Consider the following 25368-nt stretch of genomic DNA (forward strand, 5'->3'; position numbering starts at 1 on the left):
CCTAAGCACTAGTAACTTCTGAATGACCATGTCATGTCATCTTAGGCATCCAGTTTACAAATTGACTGTGAACCATAAGAACCCATAGTGTTCCTTTGAAAGAAATACTGGGGGTACACTGAAAAACTGAAACCCAGCAAGTCCTGTAGTCAGGAGTGACAGATGACACTGACAGGCAGGGCAGCCTGTTCACAGGTGAGCAGATCCAACTCTCCGGACTGGACAGAAGGTAACAGGAGCCAGCGAACATGCCTAATTCGTTAAGCAGGCCTTGCACACTAGTTATGCCCCCTCGCAGTACTTCACGTACTCCCACCTCCCCGACTGCCACAGCCGGCCATACCGCAGGCACCCAGGCGCTCCCTGCCACCAGCAGCAGCCCCGGGCAGAGCGCACCGCCGCTGCGCCGAGCCCAGCCGGCAAACTGAGGCGGGGGCAGCCTGGGTTCACCCAAGGTCGCCCAGTAAGCCCGGTCTCCCCGGGGGGGCGGGCTGAAGCCCGGAGCCGCCCGGCCTTCCCGCTTCTGGGGAGGGACGGGGCGGCCCCGCACCCATGTGCCCGACGGCGAGGGAGGCAGACGACCACCGAGGCCACGCACCCCGGCTGCCGGCGCCTCCCGCCCGCCTTTCCCACCCCAGGCCAGGGATCTGCCGGGCGACGGGAAGCGGGCAAGGGCCGCCTCCCGGCCCCCTCCCCTTGAGGGCCGGCGTCAGGCGGGCGCCATCCCCCCCCTCCCGGCTCTCCCCCGGGCCGGGCGCTGCGCAGCGCCTACCGACCTGGGCGCCGCGGCCTGCTGCTCCCGGTCACTCCCGCCGCCGCCGCCTGGGCTCATGCGGGGGCCGCGCCGCGCTCGGGGCCGGGCCGCAGGCGAGGATGAGGAGGCGCCGCTGCTGCTGCCGGTGGAGCCGCCGGGGCGGAGAGAGACAGGGCCGCGGCCTGGCGGGGCGGGGAAGGGAGAGGCGAGCGGCCTTGGCGAGGCCGGCGGGGCGGGAGGGCGGGCCGGGCCCGCGGGTGGCGCCTCCTCTCGCCGAACTGGTTCGCTCTCAGCCCGAGCCCCACGCCACCATCTTGGGAGCAACGCGGATATCGGCGCGGCGCAGGCTCGGAGGACTGGCGGCGGGCGGGGGTGGGCAGGAAGGAGGACCCACTGTGTCCCGGCGTGCAACGCGGGCGGGAAGGGAGGGGGGGGGTGCGTCGGGAGGTGGGCGGGCGGATGAGGCGGCAGCGCCGCGCTACCCACCGCGCGAAACCATAGAGTTCCCGGGGCCGATTCCTTCCTGCCTCTTTCACCCGCGGCGCCCGGCGGAAGGGCGGAGAGGCGGCGCCTACGTGCCCGCAGGCGTGAGGCGGGCGCCGCCATCTTGGAAGAGGGCAGCGGGGCCGAGGGGAGCTCCCTTCCCTATGGCGCGGCGCTCCGCCGGGAGGTGACGCGGCGGGGGCGGGGGGGCTGGGGGGCGGAGCTCCGAGTCGCGCGTGCGCGGGGTGAGGGGGGGGGGATAGGGGGAGGTGAGCCCCCCGGGCGGGGTCGGCGGGAGCGGGTAGGGGTGTGTATGCACACGCGTACGGGCACATGTGTGTGCGTGTGTGTAGGGGGGCACAGACACGTGAACACGTGTATGGAGACGTACGCGAGGCGCGTACGTGTATTTAAACGTAAATATTTTTTTTTTTGGGGGGGGGGGGGAAGGGGAGTTTTGAGGGAGTTTTGAGGGAGTTTTAAAAACAGCAGTAAAATTTGCGTGGCGGCGTCAGAAGCAGGCGGACCAAATAATTTCCGAATTGGGCAACGCGAGGGAAAAATCGACTTTCTGGGATGTTGGCTCGTTTTAGGTATTAAAAATGTGGAGCTGCGACCATGGGGGGGGGGGGGGGGGAGAGGACTAAGTAGAGAAAAAAGGAAAGCAGATCTGAGTCTTTTTTACATTATCCCAAACCACAACATCCCTCAACAGAGGGAATTAAATAGAGGTGATTCTACCCTGGCAGAGAGTATATATATTTTTTTTTTAAAGTATAATCGAGAAGCATGAGTTCTTAAATGTTAGGATAAGCTGTTAAAACCATAAACGTAAATCCTCAAAAGCGTGATACTGAAGCCAAGTATTTGTTCCGGGCCAGGAAATGAGTGTTTTAAGATCTTTTTAAGAAGAGATGGATACGTTACAGCTTTTAGCACAATTTTGGAAGACCTACAGGGTAATAATGGCTGGTGAGACCAGTGGGCTCAAACCACATCGTCATAAATCAGCGCGGAGAGGCCGGGGACTCATGAGGAACATGGTGGGCAGGTGTGTCGTGGAAATATTAAGGCTAAACAAAGGGCTCTCCTGACTGCAGTGTGGTCTGAGAGCTGGGTGCGTGGTGGCGCTCAGATGGACATCGCTCTTCATCTAAAAATAGTCGCCGAAGGGAACACTGACATCTGCGCCTGGAGGCTCCCTCCCATGCAGCAGCGAAACCCGCCAGCTCGGATGTATTAAAATTTCGGACCCAGGACAAGGTTTATTGTGCCATGAGCTTTCCTGTCACTTCAGAAGTAATGAGAAAACTGGGTCTGGAAGATGCACCCTCTCGCTGCTTTTCCCTTGCTCTCTTGCAGAGCCTGCGTGTCCAGTCCCTATTCCTGCTTGACTATAAGGATGCTATGGGGAAGCATGTCACAGGCTGAAGTCCAAGTAAGCAATGTCTTCTGCTCTTCCCCTGCCTACAGAGCCAGGCTTCTCATCACAGAGTTGCTCAGGCTGGTCAGGCGTGTTTGGTTTTGATAAATCCATGCTGGCTGTTCCCAGTCACCTTCCTGCTCTGAGTCTGGCAAAAACCTCACAGAGTTTTAGGTGAAGCTGGTAGGCCATAAGTTGCTCAGATCCTCCTTGCCTCCAGCCCCTGGAGACCTCCCACGAATACCACAGTCATTCAGAGATGACAGAAGGTGGCCTCACAATGACATTGGCCAGCTTTCAGTCTGCTTAGTTGCTTCCCATCTGATCCCATGAGCTTACATATGTCCAGTTTCTCGAAATAGTCCCAAACTTCATCCTCTTCTGTGAGCAGCACCTTTCTCCCCCAAGCTTTGCTGCTACCCATAGGGATCTGGGAGCACCAAGAGCCCACCTGTCCAGTAGCGACAGCACTGGCATAGTCTTTTCTGTGTCCTGTGCCACTAGGTGCTCTGCACCATTAAGCAGCAACGCCACAGTTTCCTTAGTCCTTTTGCTGCTGATGTACCTACAGATGGCTCTTACTGTCTTTCACATCCCTGACCAGTTTCAACTCTGGCCTAGCTTTAGCCGTCACAATTTTATCCTTGCATGCTTAGATGATGTTTCTAAAGCCCTTTCTGGAAGATATCCCACTTCATCCTTGCATGGAAGCTGTCTCCATACCTTTTATCAGGACGTTTGGTCATCTTGCATCCTTATAGCAGGAAGGACCAGCACTGCTCAAACTATCCAAGATAGGGACACCGTGGATTTATACGGTGACGGTCTTTACCCCTTTTTCTTTCCAAATAGTAGCTGACACTTGGTTTGGAGTTGGGTTTTTTGATCCTTGCAGAGCATCAAGTGCATTTTTGTCTATGGAACTATTGATTGCAATCCTATGATCTTGTCCCTGGTTATTACTGGGCAGCTCGTGGCCCATCACTGCTCTGAGGTAATCATAGAATCATAGAATTGTCTAGGTTGGAAGGGACCTTTAAGATCATCAAGTCCAACCATTAACCTAACGCCGCCAAAACCATTGGTAAACCATGTCCCTAAGCACCACGTCTACCCATCTTGTAGATACCTCCAGGGATGATGATATTGCTTAGACATGTCAAGGGTTTTCCTCTGAAGAAACCGATGCAATTGTGAGGAAGAGGCAGATGACAGCAGACGGAGGAAATGTGCAGGATGGATCCAGCTGGTGTGGATGCTGGGGTTTGTGTGTTGCACTGGCTGGATGCAGAGGTACGGGAAGGAGACTTCTCGGAGTAGGACACAGGTATGAGAAGATCTAGCCTTCCTTCTGCTTTGAGGAGGTGTGAGACAAATCACATTGGCTATGGATGTGCGAAGAATGGTATGTTAAGGAATATACCCAGGACAAATCGCTCTATAGCAGTGTTGCACGGGTGACCAAGCTGCCTGATGGATTTCACTTTGATTCTGCTGGGGATAAATTGCTATTTTGGGGGGAAGTATTACATCACACTTAATTTTTATATCATGTGCTTGCAACTTTTTACTCTGAAGTAGCTCTACTAGCAGTAGATTAACTGTGGCCATCGGTGTGCCCAAGTTATTTCTGCTACAAAGGGGATAATTGTACGTTCCTGCCTCGTTTATGTATGTTACATATTCTGAAGTGCTCGGATATTAGGCTACAGAAATGCTTTTGCTGCCTTGAGTGCTTTCAGCTACTTTACATTGGCACAGCCAGCTGCTGGAAGGCAACTGGATCTGCCCAGCTGGGCAGACTCTGAATTTGGAGAAATCGGATTGCAATTCCCAGTGGAAAAGCCGCCGCTCCCTCCCTGCTTCCTCGCTAATCCCTGCGGCAGCTCGAGGGCCTGGGTGTGGACTGCAGCTGAGGAGAACAAGTGGTGGCACTGTGTTTCGCAGCGATCCCCTCCACAGGGCAGGCTCCAGTGAGATGCTTCACTTGCGTGACTGAAGGAATGCTCGGTGGAAAAGTAAAAGTCAACAATTCTAGCTAATAACTTGGTCGCTAAGTAGAAGCCCTGCAGAAAATCTAATCTTAGCGCCTGAACATTTGGAAACAAGTGTCTTTTTTTAACTGCTGAAAGGGGATGAATACAACTGGCCTCATACACAAGTTGTGTGGAACGGGCAGCGGTTTCCAGCAGGAGGAAAAGGACATTAAAAATAGAATCCCCAGCCTCATTCACCCTTTACTTGTGACGCTGGACAAATGCCAGCATGAGCCAAGACTGCTGCGTATTAATTTCAGTAGATGTTGATGTCTCACTTCAGAGCTTTGTAGAAAATAGTTTCCTCTGGAGATGTCTTTGTAAACACACACACAACATTGCCTGTTCTCATTTCATGTGAAAACCCCAGTACAAATGACCTGATAGTACCTTTTTTTTTGCTGTTGATTTCAAATAATTATGTGAGTGAAAATTAGGTTGTGAAGCTCTGTAAGTGTAACCCCTTAGATGATAGGCATCTTTTTGTGAGCAATCTACCTTAGTTAATCCTCTTTAGACAGAGGGAGTACACTGAAGTGTTAGGAGCCTTTGGGCGCCAAGCCAAATGCTACAGCTTGCTGATAGCTCAAGCTTTTGTGCCTCCCTTTGCAGATAAAAAAGATAAAGAAGGGGAAAAGATCATCAGCAATATAATGAAATACTGAAGTTGTGAGTTAGAGCTTAATCTGGGCAACAGGGAGATAAAAAATCCCTGTAGTGGCTGGGTGGTGATGATAGACTGTGGTGGTCTGTCCTCTCTTCTGTTCCTCTCTTTTTCCCTGGCAGAAATTTGGCGGCGAGGATGACACTCTTGACTCAGATCTCGTTGTTTTCAATGCAGACATCAGGGACTTGAGCTCGTAAGGCTGTCCGTAGGGGACTGCAAGTCAGTTGGCTTAATACAGTGTAATCCTTATTTTAAGCAGGCAGTGAATCCAAGACTGTGTGGTGGAGGCTGCGTGGCCAGGAAAGCAGGCAAGTGAGGTGCTTTGAGCTCAAGCCCTGGATGTAGGAGAAGGCAGGTCACAACTGAAGTGGGTGTTGTTTCTAACCTTTTCTCCTCTGAGTCCTGTCATGATGGCGAGGAGTTAAATTAAAGTGGTTAGTTATGTGCCCCCAAAACCTTAAAACCTGTCCAGCCCCTTCTTCCAGCCCACTCTGCCCTTTGCCACTTATGGTAAATGTGACCTTCCTTGTACTAAGAGCTGTGGTAAAACTCTTAGTGGGGTCGGACACGAGTGAAGCAAGTGGAAATAGGGAAACAGGCACTTTGCTTTTCAAAGGCCTCTGGGGATGGCCCAGATATGATTCCCCCTACCTCCCATATGTTTTTATACCTCCCGTATGTTTGTGTGGTTTTTTTCCCAGTGTTGATTTTTAATGTCTGAAACCAGTCTTAGCTTTGATGTGTAGCAATAGCAAGGAGCATACTTAAACTCTACCAAACTCTACCAAATTACTGCTCTTTTTATTCCCAAGATAGAAACATTAGTTTGAAAATTACAGAAGCTAAATGCAAGCAATATTCAGAAAAGTTTGTTTCATTCCTTGACTAAACTTGATATCCACTTTTGTCTGGTATGCCTCCAGTTAACTTAAATTCCCACTGGAGAACGAAAAGGTGATGAGTGATCAGTGAACATACTATTGAGAGGGGTTTTCAATATTTCATTCTGGGACCTGAACTACTTACGTATAGTTCTTCATTTTAACCTGAAGGATTGAACTTTTCCGTGGTCATTTCTGAAGGGCCGTGCATGCTTCTGAGTCCTGAGAAGCATACTTGTTCTCCCCTTTCCCCACACGAACAGGCGAACCGGTCTCTTGGTTAAGGTGTGATGTGGAGGTTCATGTTACCTTGGAGCAGTTTCCACTTCTGTCTCAAAGACTAATCTTGATCGAGTGAGGGTGTTTCGGTTCCTCCCTGCGAGCTGACGGAGATTTCCCACTGCATTTTGCTGAAATAAGCTTGTCGTGAGAGAGTCTTTTTTTCCCTGAATGCTTTGCCCGGCACAGTGGCCTCTGGAAAGAAATAGGGTGAAAGGAGAAGCAGCTTGTGCGCACCCCTCCGTCTCCAACTCTAGTGTACCACCTTTCTGCCAGCCTTGCACTTACCTCCTCCAGTCTTCTCGAAGGAGCAGAATATAGACATTTCTGTTCTTCCTCATGGGATGAGGGGTGTGCGCTTCGCTGCAGGTCTCCACGGTATTTCCTTTGGTCATCTCTGCAAATGAGCTGGAAATGCTCTTTTTTTTTTTTTTTTTTTTTTTTTTTTTTGACCATTCTACATTCTTTCTGGTTCTGTGCCGTGAGGATGCCAGCACTGCAGAGATTTTCAACCGGTTTTTTTTCTGCCTTTTTTCTCTCTGCTGCGCTGTATCGCGCACTTTTTTACATTCACAGCTTGGCCCTGGTGCCTGACGTGGTGTCTGGTTTCAGGAAGAAGTTGAGACCAGTAGATGTGAAAGATGCTTGGGAGCAGTGCTTTTCTTTACTCGAAGATTTCATGGGGACATCTTAGTATGTTCTGCAGCACGCAGCGCAGCTGAAACCGCCTTGCTTCACATCGCTATGCAGGTTTGGGTTAACTGTTGTTTCGGTTGTAAAAGAGAAGCCTGACTGACAGCTGTTTTTCTGACCACATGCCTACATTATTTTTCCAAGATATATATAGCAGTCTGACTTGCTGAGCAGAGCAAAATGACTTTGTGCAATTAATGTGACATGCTTAATAATGCTTGGAAGGGTGCAGGCATCTGCAGTTATCAACCTGACATGGCTAAAAAAAAATATCTGACAAGCAATCCCAGCGCAAACACAGCATATGTTTTTATAAAACAAGGGACCGCACAATGCCCAATTGGTAATATTGCTTTTGAGATGAGACACACTATTTTTCCAAGAGAAACTTGTTTCATGCCAGAAACTGACTTTACCCTTGGGTTATACTACAGGGTGACAAATTCAATGTACTTTTTTTTTTTTTTTCCTTTGGCATTGTAATGTCATAATTACTTTCCTATTTAAACAGCTCGTTCCTTGAATACAAAGTATGGTTTGGTTATTAGCACTGCAGCGGCACCTTGGTGAAATCAGGTCCAACCAGCTATCCATATTTTTTCCAGTTGATAAATGATTTTTAAAAGGTCATCATGACATAATTGAAAAGTTGAAGTCTCAAGTAATTAGCATACAATATGCAGCTTTCCACACCCAGTATTTTTATACAGCTGCATTAGTAATACTGTTGTCTGGGGAGGTTTTAATTTGAAAAAGAGGGCACTCCCGAGGGGTGTCTGCTTGAAGATGAAACCTTATTTAGCTTGAGAAGGAAAAGCATTAGCCACAGCTCCAACCTCTCTTGTCCCAGGTGCTAGAAGATGTTAGAAGAGAAGTCCGGTTCCCCTCCTTTCCTCAGCAGCAATACTTATTTTACTGTAGCTCTTCCTGCCACAGAGACAGCTATACCAGGTTCGACCTCCTGGAGCTAGTGGGACCCTGGGACCTGTTCTTACCCAAAAGGTAGAATATACAAGTCACAACATTTTTTTATCAGTATATAAACACCAGATGCTTGGCTGGCTGCCCCTTGCAGGAAAACGCAGAAGTAAGAGGGCACGGGGGATGAGAAGGAGAGTTTAAGCTGCCTCACAATGTCTTGTCCCAGTGAATTGCCTGGTTTTAGTATTAGGTGGACATTTAATTCCTGTGTTTTGGGTCTTGCTCCCCGCCTTACTTCCAAGGAGCGTCAGAGAAGGGGGCAGAAGGACAAGGACGTGGAAGGCATTGACCATTAAGGAGCATAGTTGGGGAGAAGGGGATGAAAATGTTAATTTATTACCAAAGTGGGAATGAATTGTGTTTGAACCCAGAGGTTAAAATTGCTATAACTTGTTTGTCTCCTGAGACAACCACTATCCCCAGTGCTAAGCTCGCCCCGGAAGCGTAGGATTGAGAGATGCCATACAGATACCTGCTGAAAGATGTATTTTTATGCTTGGTGTCCTGCTGGAGCATGTTGCAGGCTGCATCTGACCCGTGTGCCTGCATTGCCTTTCTATGGAAACTACTATATAATCTCCGTCTCAGCCCCATGTGACATTGGCATGTGGCCAGGTCACACCTCTTGACCCCAGAGCTGAAATACACTCTGGACTGGTAATACCCGTGTAACAGAACGGGTCATCCAAGCCATTATGTACCCAGCAAATGCATTCAGTAAGTGTTTTGTCTGGAAAAGCATTCAACATCTATCCCATACATGTCAATCCACCACTGCCCAAGCACAGATCTATGGTAAGGGATCTTCTTTGCATTCGTGATTTTGCTTTCACAGTTTTGCTTTCTTAATTTTACATTCTGGAATATTAGAAAATAATATTTTCTGTCTGTCATGCCGAAGAAATACAGGTATTTTCACTGAGAAAGTGAAATCCTACGTGACAGAGGAAAACCCAGTTGAAATACGTGGGAGTTTTGCCTGAATAAGTAGTGAAAGGTTTGGCCCCTAGGGTGGAAATAGACCTTGGAGTTTTACCAAGATGCTTCAGAGCTCCTTGTTCCCATTGCTTTTCTCTTTCAAATGTGATGACTGGAGCTATCTAGATGCAGAACTTATTTGAACTAAAAATAAGTATCTTTTAAAACAGGATCTTCATTCTCTGGTCTCTCAGAAAGTCTGCTCAGGTATGAAACAGTTTATTGCTTTTGGTGCTGATTTTCTAGGCTGGTGTTTAATCTGTGGGAAATGTGAAATGCTGATTGTACTTTACTTATATGGAAAAGGCCCAGCTTGTGAGCAAATTATTGTGTTGCTAAAGATTGGACAAGCTCCTTTGAACTATTTTCTTTACTAACCTACAGTGACCTTTATTGCAGGCACTTAAAAATGAAAACCAGCGACTTCACAGTGTTTAGAGACATTGAAGAAGAAATATAGTGCTCTTCGTGCACATGAGAATCAGATTCAAACAGATACAATAAACGTTAATTGTGACTTCTTGTCAGGTTTTCCTTTGTAAGCCTACAAGTTCCCTGACAGCCTTGCAATTACAGAACGAAATATTAAAAAAAAAAAATCACAGGGTAGATGTGATTCTGTGCCCAGGGATTATTCTGTAACCTTGAAAGGTTGAACTGACACCGCTTCTGTGAAAGGAAGCAGTGGGTGAGCGCCTATATGCTTTTTCACAAGTGACATCTGATTTAAGAAGTACCTTACCTGGTATCCTCACTGTTCTAAAGAGGATATTGAAAATTAATGCCATTGCACGCTTCTAAATTGATCAAAATTGATGTCATTACAGGCATAAAGGCATTGTAAAGCTGGATGAGCACTCACAAGGCGTAACTTCAAGGGTAAGACCCCTATATGGTGTAGATTCTGTAGCAGTGGATATCATGGCGTAGTCTGCTGGTTTTTGGTTTCTTTTTCTTTCTGTATGAGCAAAACTGGATTCTTGTCAGTTATTTAGGACTTCTTATCTGTAATGACCATAAAGGAGGTAAAAACGTACAGTAAATTTTAAGTTGGTGTGCTATTGGAGCTGAAGTCATAATAATTGCATCTTTGAGACTCGATCACCAGTGCAAACTTCCATGTTGGAATGGTAATTTTTCCTTCAGGGAACAAATTACCCTCTTCAGCTTCGAGTGAACAGCTGGAAATTGCTGAAGGATCTGTCCTTCAGAATGAGGGGAAATGCGGTAAATTGCATTGTGTAGCATGGGGGTTTATCTTTCATTAAAGTATCCGTGTTGATGTTTCTAAGACTGGCATGTTACATTCCAGAAGGAACATCCTTCCGTTTTCATCTTATAATTTTGGTTGATTCCATGCTTACAGACACCATTATGCTCTCCACTGTTCAATTAAAACAGATGAGCTCCTAAATGTAGCAAGGCACCCCCTCTACTTTTTTTTTGATTATCCATAAGAACACTCCTACTGAACCTGGAAGCAAGATTTGCTCAAGAAAATCTTTGCCCTGAGAGTGAATATTGTGGTTTGATTTCTCTGCCAAGACTCCAGGCTTCTCAAAAGCTTAGTTATAAGCATGTAGGATCCTCAGTGAAGATTTATATAGTATATTAAGTGCTTGTCATCGTTTATGAACTGGAATTAGAGTTGTAGAGTGATTTCTAATGCTATAATGCTCGTAATACTAGAATTAGTACTTTCATACAGTGTGTCATAAGTCTGTCATATGCTTAATTACTAATTAAGACATAATTAGATGAAACACTGGTTATCACGCCTAAATCTTCTCTACCCGCCCCCCCTCCGAATAAAGTAATGCCAAATCCGTAAAATCATGAACTGAAAATAGTTGAAAATAATATCAAAATTAGCGTCAAAACACTCATGACTAGATATGAGCTCTGAAGTTTAATACCAAGTGAAGTTCTGATCGTCAGTCTTACTGTGGCAATATGCAAATATTTGGGTAAGGAATACACAAGGAACAACAGCTCTATACTTCATGTTGAACTTTCCTTAGAAAAGAAAACACTTCTCATGCGGTCCCATCACAGACACAGAGGGCATGCAACCTTTATCTTCCTTCCACAGACACATGTTTATAGTGAGGGAGAACTGGAGAGGCCACCTCACAGAGTGACACCCATTGGTGACTCCTTTGTGCTCATCTTTCAGTTTCCACTCTCTTAAATTAAAAAAAACAAACAACCAAACACAAACAACTTATCACAAGAGAAGCCCATTTTCCACGCTGTTTAAGCCACAGACTATAGGGAAGTCATGTGAATGATGGAATATTTGAACTGCAAAGTCTTTTACGTTACATTTACATTAAACAACATCCTAGGGCAAGCCTTCTCTGACCTACTCGAGCAGATAATTCTCTTGTGTACGGAGATCATGATTTGTTTCATTTTTAAGTGTCTGTTGCTAGCAGTGGTTGGGCCAGAAAGTTTTTTGGTTTTCTTAGCTTCTTTGTTTGTATTTATCTCTGTGTGTGTGTGTGTGCGCGCGCGCACATGCATGTTGATGCATGAAAAGACGAGGGAAACGTATGATAAAGGCTAGCATTTGAAAAGATTGTTTTGGAGTATTGAAACCTACTTGTATTGAGGTATCATATACTTATGACAAAGGCAATTTTTATTATCCTGATAAGCAATTAATAGGAAAACAACAGTGGCTTATTTTTAATTGGATGTTGCATGGTTTGAATGACTCCACATATTGTTAACATAAAATGGGTATAAATGGAATAAATTACTAATTGTTTATATAGAGGCATTGCAAATCTAAATGAGCATTCATAAGGAATGACCTTAACTGATAAGATCCTTATATGATGTAGGTTCTACATCAGCAGTTATCACTCTGTAGTCTGCTGTTTTACCATTTCTTTTTTTTTTTTTAACCATATGAGGAAGAATTGATGTTTGAAAAGATGTGTGATATTGTTAGCTTTGTGTCTGTGAAAATGTTTTTAGTCAAGGCAGCATAGATAAAAGGGCTGCAGGGAAAGCATCAGGGAGGGATGTCTTTGCTCCACGGGTGCTGGCAGAAGCTGATTACTGAGACAGAGTTGCTCCCTGGAAGTTTGTGCCAGGTTCTGGTAGCTGGAAAGAGTGATGATTACTTTAGAGTTGTCTGTGAAAAACTAAATTTTTATCTGTAGATAAAGCAATTATAAAGATACCATATGCACTGCTATCACAATACTGATGTCTTACCCCCTTGGGAAACTAATGTGAGAGGCTTTGGACAGCCCCTCTTTGTTGACAAGGAAGGTCATATGAGGCAGGTTTTGCAGGTTCAGACCATTGTACCGTTCTTTGCAAGAAGAGGGATTGTAATGTGGGGAAACCTTGCTATAGACCCAAATTCTCTTTCAGCTGTCTCGTGATTTGAGTTTTGAAACCTGATTTTTCATATATGAATTCATGAATACAATTAAAAAGATCTTGTGTCTTTAGTAGAGTTTCTTATGATGGTCTTCTACTATTGTATTTTCTCCCTACTCAATGGAAGACATCTCTGGTGTCCATCTCAGCTGGAATTTCAGGTTCCACCTATATTGTAGGAATATGGTTAAAATAAATATGCCAATTAATTTAATTACTTTGTTCTTTTATTTGATGCATCTATATACGACCTCCAGATACACTTAACACAGAGACAAACTGAGCAGCGAAGTTAACTAGCGTGACAAGTAAGCAAGTACGAACTAAAGGACTAAAAGCTCTCTGGTTTTCTCAGTAACACGCTGGAAATGGTCTGGTTAAACAACTAATTATCCTCAAAGCATCCTCTGAAGTTGATTAAACTTGGTCTTTGCTGGGGAAAGGGACTTTGAACATTATGTCCTCTGAGACATGAGGCATCTGTCTGGGCAACCATGAGGATGCCTCTGAGCTGTGGTGCCTGTACCCTGACAGCACATTAGAGAGACAACTGGCATGCATCACTCCTCCCCCCCACTGCCTACCCTGGTTTTTACTGGAAGAAAACCTGTAAGAAACTCAAGGAAGAATCATGGTGGCCTCCATCAGTCCCCTCATGTGGACATTGAGGGACTGAGACTTTGGGACACACGGCAAAAGGCATTGCATTTGCCCCATAGTTCGTGTGTAGCATCAGAGTTCTCTGACTGATGAATTGCGTGGCTGAAAACGTGGAGAGGTGTTTTTTCAGAGGCCTAGAGTCATAAGCAACTTGACAAATCAAAGCAAGGTACTAGATTTGGACTGGAGAACTGTGGGGTGAGACCTAGTGACCAAAGATGAGGAAAGACTGAGGCACTTAATGCCTTCTTTGCCTCAGTCTTTAATAGTAAGACCAGTTGTTCTCTGGGATGATCAACAGGGATGGGGAACAGAATGAAGCCCCCATCATCCGAGAGGAAATAGTTAGTGAACGACTACACCACTTAGGCGCACACAAGTCTGTGGGGAGACTGGTGGAAGTGCTCACCAAGCACTTATCAGGAGTCCTAGCTAACTGGGAAGGTCCCAGTTGACTGGAGGCTAGCAAATGTGACACCATCCACAAGAAGGACCAGAAGGAGGATCTGGGGAATTACAGGCCTGTCAGTCTGACTTGGTTCTGGGGAAGGCTATGGAGCAGATCATCTCGAGTGCCGTTGCACGGCATGTACAGGACAACCAGGGGCCTAGTCAGCACTGATTTATGAAAGGCAGGTCCTGCTTGACAAACCTGATTTCCTTCTATGACAAGGTGACCCACTTAGTGGATGAGGGAAAAGCTGAGCATGTTGTCTACCTAAACTTTAGTAAAGTCTTTGACACCATTTCCCACAGCATTCTCCTGGAGAAACTGGTGGCTCATGGCTTGGGTGGGTGTATGCTTCGCTGGATAAAAAACTGGCTGGGTAGCCGGGCCCAAAGAGTTGGGGTGAATGGAGTTAAATCCAGTTGGCAGCCAGTCACAAGTGGTGTTCCCCAGGGCTCAGTACTGGGGCCAGTTCTGTTTAATATTTTTATCAATGATCTGAAGCATGGGATCGAGTGCACTCTCAGTAAGTTTGCAGACAACACCAAGTTGGGTGGGAGTGTTGATCTGCTTGAGGGTAGGAAGGCTCTACAGAGGGACCTGGACAGGCTGGATCGATGGGCCAAGGCCAGTGGTATGAGGTTCAACAAGGCCAAGTGCCGCGTCCTGCACTTGGGTCACAACAACCCCAGCAGGGTTATAGGCTTGGGGAAGAGTGGCTGGAGAGCTGCCTGACAGAAAAGGGCCTGGGGGGTATTGGTTGACAGCTGGCTGAATATGAGCCAGCAGTGTGCCCAGGTGGCCAAGAAGGCCAACAGCATCCTGGCCTGTATCAGAAATAGTGTGGCCAGCAGGACAAGGGAAGTGGTCATCCCCCTGTACTTGGCGCTGGTGAGGCTGCACCTCAAATACTGTGTTCAGTTCTGAGCCCCTCACTACAAGAAAGACATTGAGGTGCGGGACTGTGTCCAGAGAAGGGCAGCAAAGCTGGTGAGGGATCTGGAGAGCAAGTCTTATGAGGAGCAGCTGAGGGAACTGTGGTTGTTTAGCCTGGAGAAAAGGAGGCTGAGGGGAGACCTTATCACTCTCTACAACTACCTGAAAGGAGGCTGTAGCCAGGTGGGGGTTGGTCTCTTCTCCCAAGTAATAGGCGATAGGACAAGAGGAAATGGCCTCAAGTTGCGCCAGGGAGGTTTAGGATGGATATTAGGAAGAATTTCTTGACTGAAAGGGTTGTCAAGCATTGGAACAGGCTGCCCAGGGAAATTGTTGAGGCACCACATTTGGAGGTATTTAAAAGATGTGTAGATGTAGTGCTGAAGGACATGGTTTAGTGGTAACTTGACAGTGCTAGATTAACGGTTGGATTTGATAATCTGAAAGTCTCTTCCAACCAAAACGGTTTTATGAGTCTATGATTCTAACAACTTGGAAGCCAGTGCAGTTTATGCAACATGGGAGTAGTGTGGCCTCAGGGAACAAACCTGGATATGCAGCTACACCTTCCACCCCCTTTTATTTCTCAGCTGCCTGAGATCCGTCTTAAGCACAGAGTAACAGCACTTGGGGAACTGTAGCAAAGTCCACGCATCCAAGAAAGGCTTCTAACTCCTTAGCTGACTGGACGGGCAGGAACAGCCCTGGCTACTGCTGCTAGCGGTCACATTCTGAAACAATGTGGGATTAAAGCAGGAGATTTTATACTTGGTGGTCAAATTCTTGAGGGAATGTAAAATGGCCCCCTCATGTCTTCTGCACTGGGGAGCAGATGAGTCATCCTCGCTGCAGAGAGTTACGCACCGAGCAGGGATGGGATTTTTCAGTGCATTCAGCACCGACCTAATAACTTTCTTATTGGTGTCAAGCAGAATAGAAGAGGGACAGAGCTAACCATTTATTGCAGCTGTTTAAGTAAATGGTGCAAGCAACACCTCCTATGTGAAACTTGCAGGAAGGCTGAGGGCATCGGGGTGGATGTCTGAGCCGTTGGGGGGGCGTCACAGAGAAGGAGTTTCCGTTTCAGCTCTTCTGGCTTTTGTTCTCAAAGATTTAAAACAGGTTTTGCCTGGATAACTCAAGTGGCTTTTCCCAACTCCGTCATTTAAGTCTATGGTGCCCAAATTGAATTGCCTTTAACATTAGTCTTTAAATCTTTTAATGTAGTGATTAAACATGACAGGGATTAAGTCCCCGTCCAATAGCAGCTCACCTGGATGCATTGTTGGTTAGATGCAAAGCACAAAGCCAAATGCTCTTAAGCGCCCAAGCATACTGCTCTTTCAAAATGTAGCAAGCTCCGTCACGTCTTGTGATTAGGAAGCATTTCTTTTTTATTGAAGACAGAGTGGAACGAAAAGCTGAAAAAAAGAAAGACTTCCAGAGCAAAAAACCCATAGATTGTGGACATAGGTTAGAACAGAAATTAAAGGATTTTATCCTAACTATTTGTACATATGTATATGGTATGATTTAAATATATTTATGAGGTACCTAGTCCAATGGAAAAAGAACTCAAAAATTCATAATATTCTCAGGTATCCAGGTGAGAGACTAAGTTACACATACAAGGCAAATCAAATAGAGTTTGACACAAAACCTATTAACTAATAAAAACATTCCTCTGGTTGCCGAGTTGCCTAAAAATCTCCTAGGGAATGTCAGAAAGAAGGTGCCTGTGTGAGCCATGGAGCCTTTAATTATATCAGCACACAACATATTTGTTCTTGCGGGATTTTTGCCTCAGTATGTTTTTTCCCTCCTCATCATTTTATGTGGATCTTAAGGTTAACGTACAGTTCATGCATGATTTAAACCCTGTTCTGGAGGCAATGTCCTTTGTTTCCTCATTGGCCTTTTCCTGTGATGATAATCACTATAGCATCTGAGTGCTTCACAGGGCTTTATTTTCGTAACACCTTGAAGAGATGAATGGGTAGCATTACTGTGCTTTACAGATTAACAATAGAAAGTTTGAGGTAAAAAATGAAGTGAGTTTATTCATTTATTGAGGAAAATGTAATTTCAAGAAATTTAAATTGTCTATTTGTGGGTTTTGCTTTTACCTGGAAACCCCTCTGGGTAGTATGATTGTGTCACTCTGCAAGTGTGATGCTTTTGTTTTTTCCTCCAGAAAAATAAAATGAAAATATTTCTCTTCCACGTGCTTGAATTTAAGAGGAACACATTTGGGTTTTTTGCGTTTGCTCTAAATATTTCATTTGAAATCTGTTCTCTTGAAAAGAAGTAAACTTGGTCAGCAGAGCAGTGTCCTTGGCGAGTTGTCTCCTAATGCGTGTTTTCTGTACAGGGGTTACATTATGGTACATGCCACGGCAAATGGAATCAAGATTGGGAGCCTGGGTTTCTAAAAAGCAAAGAAAACACATGGATTCATCATGTTTTTGATACCTGCAGACATACCAACAGCCAGGACAAAAATGCAAGTTTCCCTGCAGAACTGGTGCCAGGTACACAATGAAGAAGGTGGCAGAGAGCAGCTGCCAGCTGCCCTCTGTGGGGTGGCTGAGGCTTTTGGGAGAGCTGGGATGCTTTGTCAGAAACTTTTATAGGCATTTCTGGACAGAAAAGAAACAAAAAAGGAGAGTCTCAATGCCTCTCAGCTCCCAAACATAGAAGCTTTTACTTTAATCTTTCTACGTTGTCTTTGCATGCTGCTTTGCACCTCTCACTCTCTCCTGGTGCCCCGTACTTGCCTTTCTCTGCATTCCTGGTTCTCCCCAGATTCCTGTGCTTCTTGTACCATGTTTTATTTATAGAGTGCTCTTCCTGCTGCCTTGCTCAGCGCCCCTCCCTGCTTTGCTCTTTCATGCTCTCACTACTCAGCCAGTTCCAGTTTTCCCTTTTTGCTCCCCCTGCATGTTGTTTTCCTCATGGTCTTGCCAGCCTCCAAACCTCTGTGTTCCCCATTTTGCCCTCCTGGTCTTCCTTGCCTTTTCCCTTTCCAGCTGCTGGTCCTCATCCGCTCCCTGCCTCCCCCAAACCCTGCAGACTATGCTGATCCCCATCCATTCCACATCCAAATCAGGTGTCTTCTTACACGGTGCTTGGATGGTGTGTTGCTCTTCAATTTCGGCTGATGCTCAGTCTGAAGCATCCCAGAGCTGTAGAAGTGCCGGTTGGGACAAAAGGGAGCACATCTGGCATGTGATGGTCACTTTGAGAAGACCTTTCTGAGGCTAGAGGGGCTGTGGACATTGGGTAGGGCTGCTCAAGGGTGAGCAAGACGTGTAAAATGGGATCCTTTGGCAGGCCTGGGGAGGATGCGGAAGGCAGAGGGATAGCGGGGAGGGAGCATGGGTGGCAGGCAGGGGACCGAGGTGAGAGACCACCCCGTTCTTCCAAGGTGGCCCTTTAGGCACCCCCCTTATTGCCAGCTCCTTTACAGGGTTTGCTTTTCCCATCCCCGCCAAGAGAGCAAGAGTTAATGCGGAGGGTGGCAGCTGGACGTGGCCAAAGCCCTTGGCATGCCTGCGTGACCCGGCCACCGGCACCTGCCTCCTTCACTCTCCCCAACCCGGTGCCTGCTGCACAGGGGGCTCTGCCTCCTGTCTCAGGTAGAAAGGTGGCGTGAGGAGGGTGCCACTTCAACCCTGCTCTCTTTTTTTTGGTGCACGGTGGTGTGATTCAGCTGGGATTTTGTGGGGAGGAGGAAAGGATGCTTTGGTCTTTCACAAAATCCCTTTGCATGAGCTGCCCCAGGAGGGAAGCTGCCCTCTGACAGGAGGTGATTTGAAGCCATGTGTGCAAGCAGGAGTGGTCAGAGCAGTCTTCCAGCTTAGCTGCTGCCTAACCCTAATTTTGAGGTTGAGGAGGGCTGAAGAAACAGGGAACTGGTGCATAAACTGAGGACAAAGCACACTGAAACCGAAAAGGCTGCGCCATGACGAGGAAAGAAACCATCTACACAGCAAAGAAACTATAGTCTGTACTTACTGCTGGGCTTATCTGCACCTTATTTCTGAAAGCTGTTCATCTGTATGGGTAGTACAGCTGAGTTAAGTTTGAAGAAACAAAGACTTTGCCCAAAGGTATTCTCCATCCCAGCAAATGAACTGAAAATATAAAACATATGGGGCAATCTGATTTTTAACAATGGTTAAAAAAAAAAAAAGAAAAAGCTTTTACTGTGTATTTTAAAGTTTCAAGGACAGCAGAAATCACTGGTGTGATTTAGCTGCATCCAGAGAGCGATGCAATCCATATCAGTAGGGATCTGCTTAACACATCTGGGCAGGGTTCCTGCTGGTGGTGACTGCTGGACCTCTTTGCAGTATAATAGACAGTACGTGGGTGTTTTGGGGCCTCCACTCTGGATTCCTCTCTTTGAGCCTGTAATTTCTTTTTCCCTTGTTTGCTGATAGTCACCAGCTGGGTCCTGGCTTGTGGGGCTGGGCTGTCCCACCAGATGGGCATGCACATTTGAGACCGTAGTGCCTCGGACCCTCAGAAAGCACAAGTAGAAATGGTGGAGGCCTTTCTGATAGCTTCAGCTGGTGTATTTTGCTATTATTTTATGTATTTTGGTCTGAGAGCCTCCCAAAAGAGGATTTAAGTCCCCTCACGCTCAGTTTCCCAGGCAAAATAATTATGAGCATTGGAAATAGAAGTGCCTGTGTCATACCCTCCACGGAGAGAAGCAGGAGGTGAAGACAGCAGGCGCCTTGAACACTGCCACAATGATGGTCATTGCGGTAAGCAAAGGTCCCAGGAAGCCTATAAGCTTATAAAAACCCCCTTTCAGCTAAAATAAATCACTGCAGCTTCCCTCTCACAGCTGACCAGAGATTTACTCAGTTTACACTCAGTTTAGGATCCTCCCAAAGCGCTTACAGCCTCTTCTGAACTCCTCCGCACGAATAATCCTCAACTCCTGCTAAGTGTCCGTACAGTCGAAAAAATAGTGTGTATCTTTGTGCTTTCAAATACCACAGTTGCTGGGGGGGGAATCCCTGCTGTTTCCCCCCTCAGCTTTCTCTTTGCTGCTCTCCCCCTCGCTGGCCAGGATTAGGCTTGACTGCTGCCGACTTTGCTGTCTCACTCCCTGCATTGGGGTGCCAAGCGTTACACACTGACGCAGCAGCTTTTCCCCCCTTCCCTCCATCTGCCCCGGCTGACGCCGTTCCCTCAAAGCTCCGGGGCTGCAGTTTCTGCCCGGTGCAGGAAGGTGATGAGGCTTTGAACTTTTGCTGGGGGCTGGCTTGTTGTGGTGGGTCCGAAGAGCGCAGCGAGGTGCAAGGAGCCGGCGAGGGGCCAAGGGGACAGCTGAAAGCTCCAGAGAGAAGGATGCCAGGCGCACTTTGTTTCCCTTCCAGTTTTGAGCCGGCTGTATGTCCTTCCAGGTCTGTCCCTGTGGCTGGGCTGGCTGCAGTCACGCTGGGAAGCTCGAGCCTTTCTCTTTATTTTTATCTATTTTAAATTTTTTTTTTTTAACCATTTCAAACAGTTTTGTAGGAACAGAGCCATAAGATTTTCTTTAATCTTTAAAGGGTGCGGGCTTTCTTTTTCAGAGCTGAATTATTTGTTGTCAAAATATGTGCATAACCTTGAGATCCCAAAAGCCTGTTTCAGGATCTGTGAACAGGCTGCACATGATTCTCTTACAAACTATCACTTTAAAGCACTTCTCTTTCTTCCTCTGGTTCTTCATCTGCCTTACCGAGACTGAGGGGTGAACCAATTGGGCGTTTACTAATATTCTGCCTTGGTAAAACAACACAAAACCACCCACCTTTTTTTTTTTTTTTTTTTTTTTTTTTGAGGTGGAAGGAAATCATTATGAAAATATGTCAGGATGTATATCCATGGGTGCATGTGTGCAGACGTACTAGTTTTGATTCAGAAGTGGAAGTGATGGCAGCTAACATTGACAAAATGCAAGCCCATTTCTGACTTCTGTCAGGCTTTTTCATGAGCCTAAAGCACTGTCACAGGACTCTATAGGTTGTTGATTTTAAAAAATGCAATGAAATTATGTTCCCATTGAAATTGCTATGAATTTTAATGGATATGAGCTATTAATACAGTGAATAAAAATTAAAAGACCTGGCTTTTTGCTTGCCTATTTGAAATATGGTGTTTTATTATTATTGTTGTCATTCTTGCTGCCAGTCTGAGGTGCTGACGCTAAATTTCAGTATTTTTGAAGACTCTCCTGGAAAAACCAAAAGAATCCTGCAGACTACTCACATTGCACTTTAATTGGTACATTATAATTTTCCCTCTTCTTATTTTCCTTCCGTTTTTTAAAAGTACTTTTTAGTTTCTCCAAATCCCTTCATAAATTTACATTCTGGCTTAGCTGGTCAATTTTTCTATTTCAGAAAAATCAAGTCAAGTTGGCTTGGCAAAGCAAATTAATTTCCTTCAAATGCGATGGGTTTCGCTGAAGTCTTAGTTCCCGAGTTCCACAGTCCTCTAACTGCGGAGCTGCATTTATTTAGTCAGATGCAAAGCTGTCCAGCTGGAGGAGTTGTTACTTGTAAAGGCAAGTGTTGGAAAAAAGTGTCGTCCCCTCCCTGTGCTACCTGTATATCCAAGGCCAACTCCAAGTTTTTGGGTGGGGTGCCTGCGGGGCAAGGCTAAGGATGAGCAGTCATGGAAAGGATCTTACCTCTGCCTTTTCTTTCAGGGTGCACACACGTGCTCACACTCTGCCACAGTCGCTTTGGTCTTCCCTGGATTAAGTTTTTAACTCAAGCTGCCCTTCTCAGCTGAACTTCAAAAAACCCAGGAGAGCACATCATCTGGTTATGGGGAGCAGGGATGCAGAACCAACTGATATGAGAGCATCTGTGTAATTCCAGCTGATGCCGTTGCGGAGGCTGAAGATATCAGACTCGTTTCTTTTTTTTTTTTGTTTTAAATTTACACTGTATCCCACTGGCATCAGCAGAGAAGCTTGAGCTGGAGATGATCACATAGACAAGCTTGTCCTTTTTGTTCCATTGACTTTCTTCTTCATCTTTTCAAGAAGTTTTACATGCTCCAAGCTGCTTAAAGACTTTTGACTTTACAGGTTTTTTTCACTGAAATCCTTGTACCTATTTCTGATCGGATTGAAGAGTCTTATGCAGACACAGAACTGGATTGTGAAAGGTCTGTGAATAAGTATTTCAGCTGGTTAATATTCCCTGTTCTGGACAGCAAAATATCTCTGTATGTTTGTAAATGCCAACCATTCTAAGCTCTGGTTCAACGTTTAAATTGCCTGTTGCAAAACCTCATCAACTTTCTCATAATTATTTGTGTACTGGAGCAGCCTCTCTATACAAAAAACCAAAAGTCAAAGAGCAGATCAGGTTGAAGGTGTTCTCAGCCATATTTGTTTCTGTCAGTATGCGTTGAGGGACCGGAGAGAGGTGTGTGAAACTCTTCCCTGTTTGTCTGCCCGGCTCTCCCCTTTGGCTGTGCTCAGAGGATGAACTTTTATGCAGAAATGGGAAAAATCTCAGAGAGAGTGCATGGCTCTCAAAACAGTAGCTTGCCCTTTATAGAAGAACTCGTAGTGGGTAATGATTTACCCATCTTTAAGGGAAAGAAAAATTGGTTGACAATGAATGTTTTTATATGCAATGGAATTTCAAGTTACTAAGCAAAAGGAAACACACATAATGTATAGATAGAGGCATAAAGTGAATCTTTTCACCTAGGCTTTTGGAAAATGCTACCCAAGAAAAAATCAGTTGCATAAAAACCTGTGTCACGCTTAATTCTGTGAACAGAGTGACTGCGTAATTAACCACACTAGCTGGGGATGAGGACACATTAGAAGATCAGGTGAGAGAAGCAGAGTTAAAATAGCACAAAAGTAAGAACCGTGGGGCAGAAGCAATGCTGTGAGGGGAAAAATGACTGGCTAGAAACTTCCATCCCTACACGCACAAGAATATCTGTTATATTTTAAATTCAAGTCATAGCAGACTTCAGAATGTATGCTACTTTGGAAGAGAGAGAACGTCTCTAAAAACATGCTGAAACAAGGAACGAGGTGGAGCATTTCTGAAATACTGAAAGCCTATGTATGTTCTATACCATCTCTTTTCGGCCACAAACCTTTATTCCTAGTTTAGGCATTTGGCCATCCTCGAGTCCCTCAGTAGGCAGTGGGATTCCTGCTTGGCATCTCCAAAAGTGGTAAAGCATCCCTGCTTGTTCATGCAATCCCTGAGAGCAACAATGGGCCTTACTGAAAGTTTTAACTCAGAGTACGCTGAAAGAAGTGGGATATGGCGCATATGCCAAAACGGATCCTGTTTTTCTATTCCATGCCTTCAAAGAAAGCCCCCAAAGATTCAGATTTAGCCAAGCCGCTAAGAAAAAAATGAAATGAATGTATCTGTTCTTACAGTGTGTTTCAATGACAGCAACAACACAGGAAAACTGTCAATAAAAGCAATAAATTGAGTGAGTATGAGTTACCATGTGTCATCGTACAGGGGTGAAAGTGAGACCAGGTAGGGAAATGCAGGGTATCTTTGTTCCTGTCTAGGAGCAGAGACACCATCTCCACTTACACTCAAGCAACTGCCATCTCCTGCCACCCTCGCTGCTTCCTGGGTTACTCACAGCTCTTCTGCTTTGCACAGGCAGTGAAATTTTCCCTCAACGGCTGGTGTCAGTTTAATAATCTTTCCTGAAAAGCACTCTGCTTGGAACTTCTCTCTGTTTTCCCCTGCTAATTTCCAAGTGGGAGCATCACTGCCTGAAAGTTTGGCTGCTTAGGAACTGGGCCGAACTGTGGGGCTGGTTTTAATTTTTGCGCTCTTGCAAACTCAGTCTCTTTTTGTCTCCCCGTGGCCACATTTAGCTTCTCCCAGCTTTTTCCCATTCGCTGATGCGGTAGACCGGGACCTGCTACTCCATAACCAGCCACTCCTGCATCTGCTCCCGCATCCTCTCTGGGACAGTGGGAAGTGCCAGGTCCAGAGGTGAAAGGTCTGAGAAACGCTGGAGCAAGGCAGTTAAAAAGAATGTCCTCTGAGGGGAAAAAGTTTGGTCTCGCCCACCCTCAAAGACTGCTTTATGTCCTGCAGCCTACACTGGAAGATAAGCTCCATTAAAATCAAATCACAACTTTATTTTTAGCACTTAACGCATTCTCTTTTTTCCCATGCACCTTTCCATTCCCTTTTAATTCGTGAAACTCCTGGCCTCGGTTGCCTCCGGTGGCAAGAAAGTGCACCAGGCAGTCGTATGCTGTGAGAAAGGGTTGCTTTTCACCCTTTGCCTTTTATTTTCAGCAGATGCCCTCCTGCTTGTGTATGATGGGAAATGATGAACAGGACTCACTTTCTTTGGTGCCATTCATTATTTTGAACACCTTTATCTTTTCCCTTCTCTGAAGTGAGCAGGTTTTATTTTACTATTCATCTAGAAGCTTTTCATGCCTCTAATTATTTTCATTGTCATTTCTGAACTCATTTCATTTCTGCTTTGTCCTTCTCAAGGTGTCCGGAGCCGATCACAATGCGCTAACTTGGGGTAATAAAAAGTATTTTCAGTATTGCTTCTGTGTTCCATTGTTTTTCCTTCCTAACTATTCCTTTTTTTTATCACTGTGAGACATCTCCAACAATATGCCTACAGTGACACCTGAGTGTTTTTCTGATTCTTGACAGTTAAGTTTAGAAGCCAGAAGATGTAGTTCGTATTCTTCCTCTCAGAAGGCACCATCTTCTGTTTGAAAATGCTGCATTCATCTGTGATGGCATCTTGCTTTGCTGGTATCTCATCCGAACTCCTCTCCTGGTTTACTTAAAAGTTTTTTGCCTTCCACGATTTTCACTCTCCTGTTTCTTTATTCATTTTCAAATTTTCTCAGCAAAAAATCTTTTGTCACTTGACTGCCCAAGACTGTTTTATATCCGCATTTTATTCCTCTCCATTCCCAGAGCCTGAGTTTATCTGTACTTCTTACAAGATAACTTGAGTTATCTTGTACTTTTTAATATTGTCCATTTTTAAAATACTTTAAATACAGGTCATATCAAGGAATTACCATGATTTACTAGTAAGTCTCAAAATCTTTGGCTTGACTAGTCTGTACTTAGAGCAAAACCACTTCATCAACTAGGATAAATCACTAAGGTTCACTCGGAAGCGCAGACGTTGATCAGCTCATCAGTCATACAGGCTGCAGAAGGCCACAGTGCAGCAAATAATCATAATTGATTGATAATTTCAGGGCTTTTCTTTCTCATTAGAGATACTGACCTACAAACAAGGATAATGGTGTAGCTGTGTATTTCACGATTGTATCAGCCACCACAGGGGCAAATTGGCTGATCAGAAAAGAACATTCCAACCTTTTTTTTTATTAATAAAAATGCTTATCCAGGAATTGCTTAAGCAATTCTCATGACTGAAAAATAGTAACAGGTTAAAAAATGTAATTATATATTTTTAAAACATTTGAAAAAAAACCCAGCTGCTTCTCTCTGAATTGCCGGTTTCTGACTTGGGGACTCTGTTTCCAGGGCAACAGTCGATAACATAACAAACACCGAAGGAAGTACACGAGAGAATTCCGTCTTCTGTTTTAGGTGAGAGTTGTGTCCCTCCGTTATCGCTAAGGAAATGAGGCGTATTTTGCACTGAGAAGTATTTATCACGCGTCTCTGCATGAAGAGCCGGTGCAGTATGTTCGTTACCGGGTGTTTGCCAAGAG

At 45.5% G+C, this 25368-nt stretch overlaps 1 protein-coding gene and 1 long non-coding RNA gene across 16 annotated transcripts in view; one reads left to right on the forward strand and one right to left on the reverse strand.

Moving 5' to 3' along the window:
• UBE3A (ubiquitin protein ligase E3A) overlaps positions 1 to 1141 on the reverse strand; it is a 57516-nt gene extending 56375 nt beyond the window's left edge. For all 5 annotated transcript variants that reach the window (XM_054188189.1, XM_054188194.1, XM_054188190.1 and 2 more), the window contains exon 1: positions 777 to 1141. The gene's annotated coding sequence lies outside the window, so the exon portion shown is untranslated. The remainder of the gene's footprint in view (positions 1 to 776) is intronic.
• Positions 1142 to 1212: 71 nt separating this feature from the next.
• Positions 1213 to 24594, forward strand: LOC128904197 (uncharacterized). 11 transcript variants are annotated; one of them, XR_008464433.1, is made up of 7 exons: positions 1213 to 1424; positions 2338 to 2675; positions 7136 to 7273; positions 9346 to 9382; positions 9575 to 10054; positions 16990 to 17149; positions 21331 to 24594. It is a non-coding gene; the product is annotated as an uncharacterized LOC128904197 (long non-coding RNA). The 11 variants fall into 11 exon arrangements; XR_008464438.1 differs by lacking the exon at positions 2338 to 2675 and adding an exon at positions 5623 to 5675 and having other exon boundaries at positions 7140 to 7273; XR_008464432.1 differs by lacking the exon at positions 1213 to 1424 and having other exon boundaries at positions 1887 to 2675; positions 9575 to 9863; positions 10003 to 10054.
• The last annotated feature ends 774 nt before the right edge of the window (positions 24595 to 25368 follow it).

The sequence above is a fragment of the Rissa tridactyla genome, chromosome 1, assembly GCF_028500815.1.
Source record: "Rissa tridactyla isolate bRisTri1 chromosome 1, bRisTri1.patW.cur.20221130, whole genome shotgun sequence".
Taxonomy (NCBI): Eukaryota; Metazoa; Chordata; class Aves; order Charadriiformes; family Laridae; genus Rissa; species Rissa tridactyla.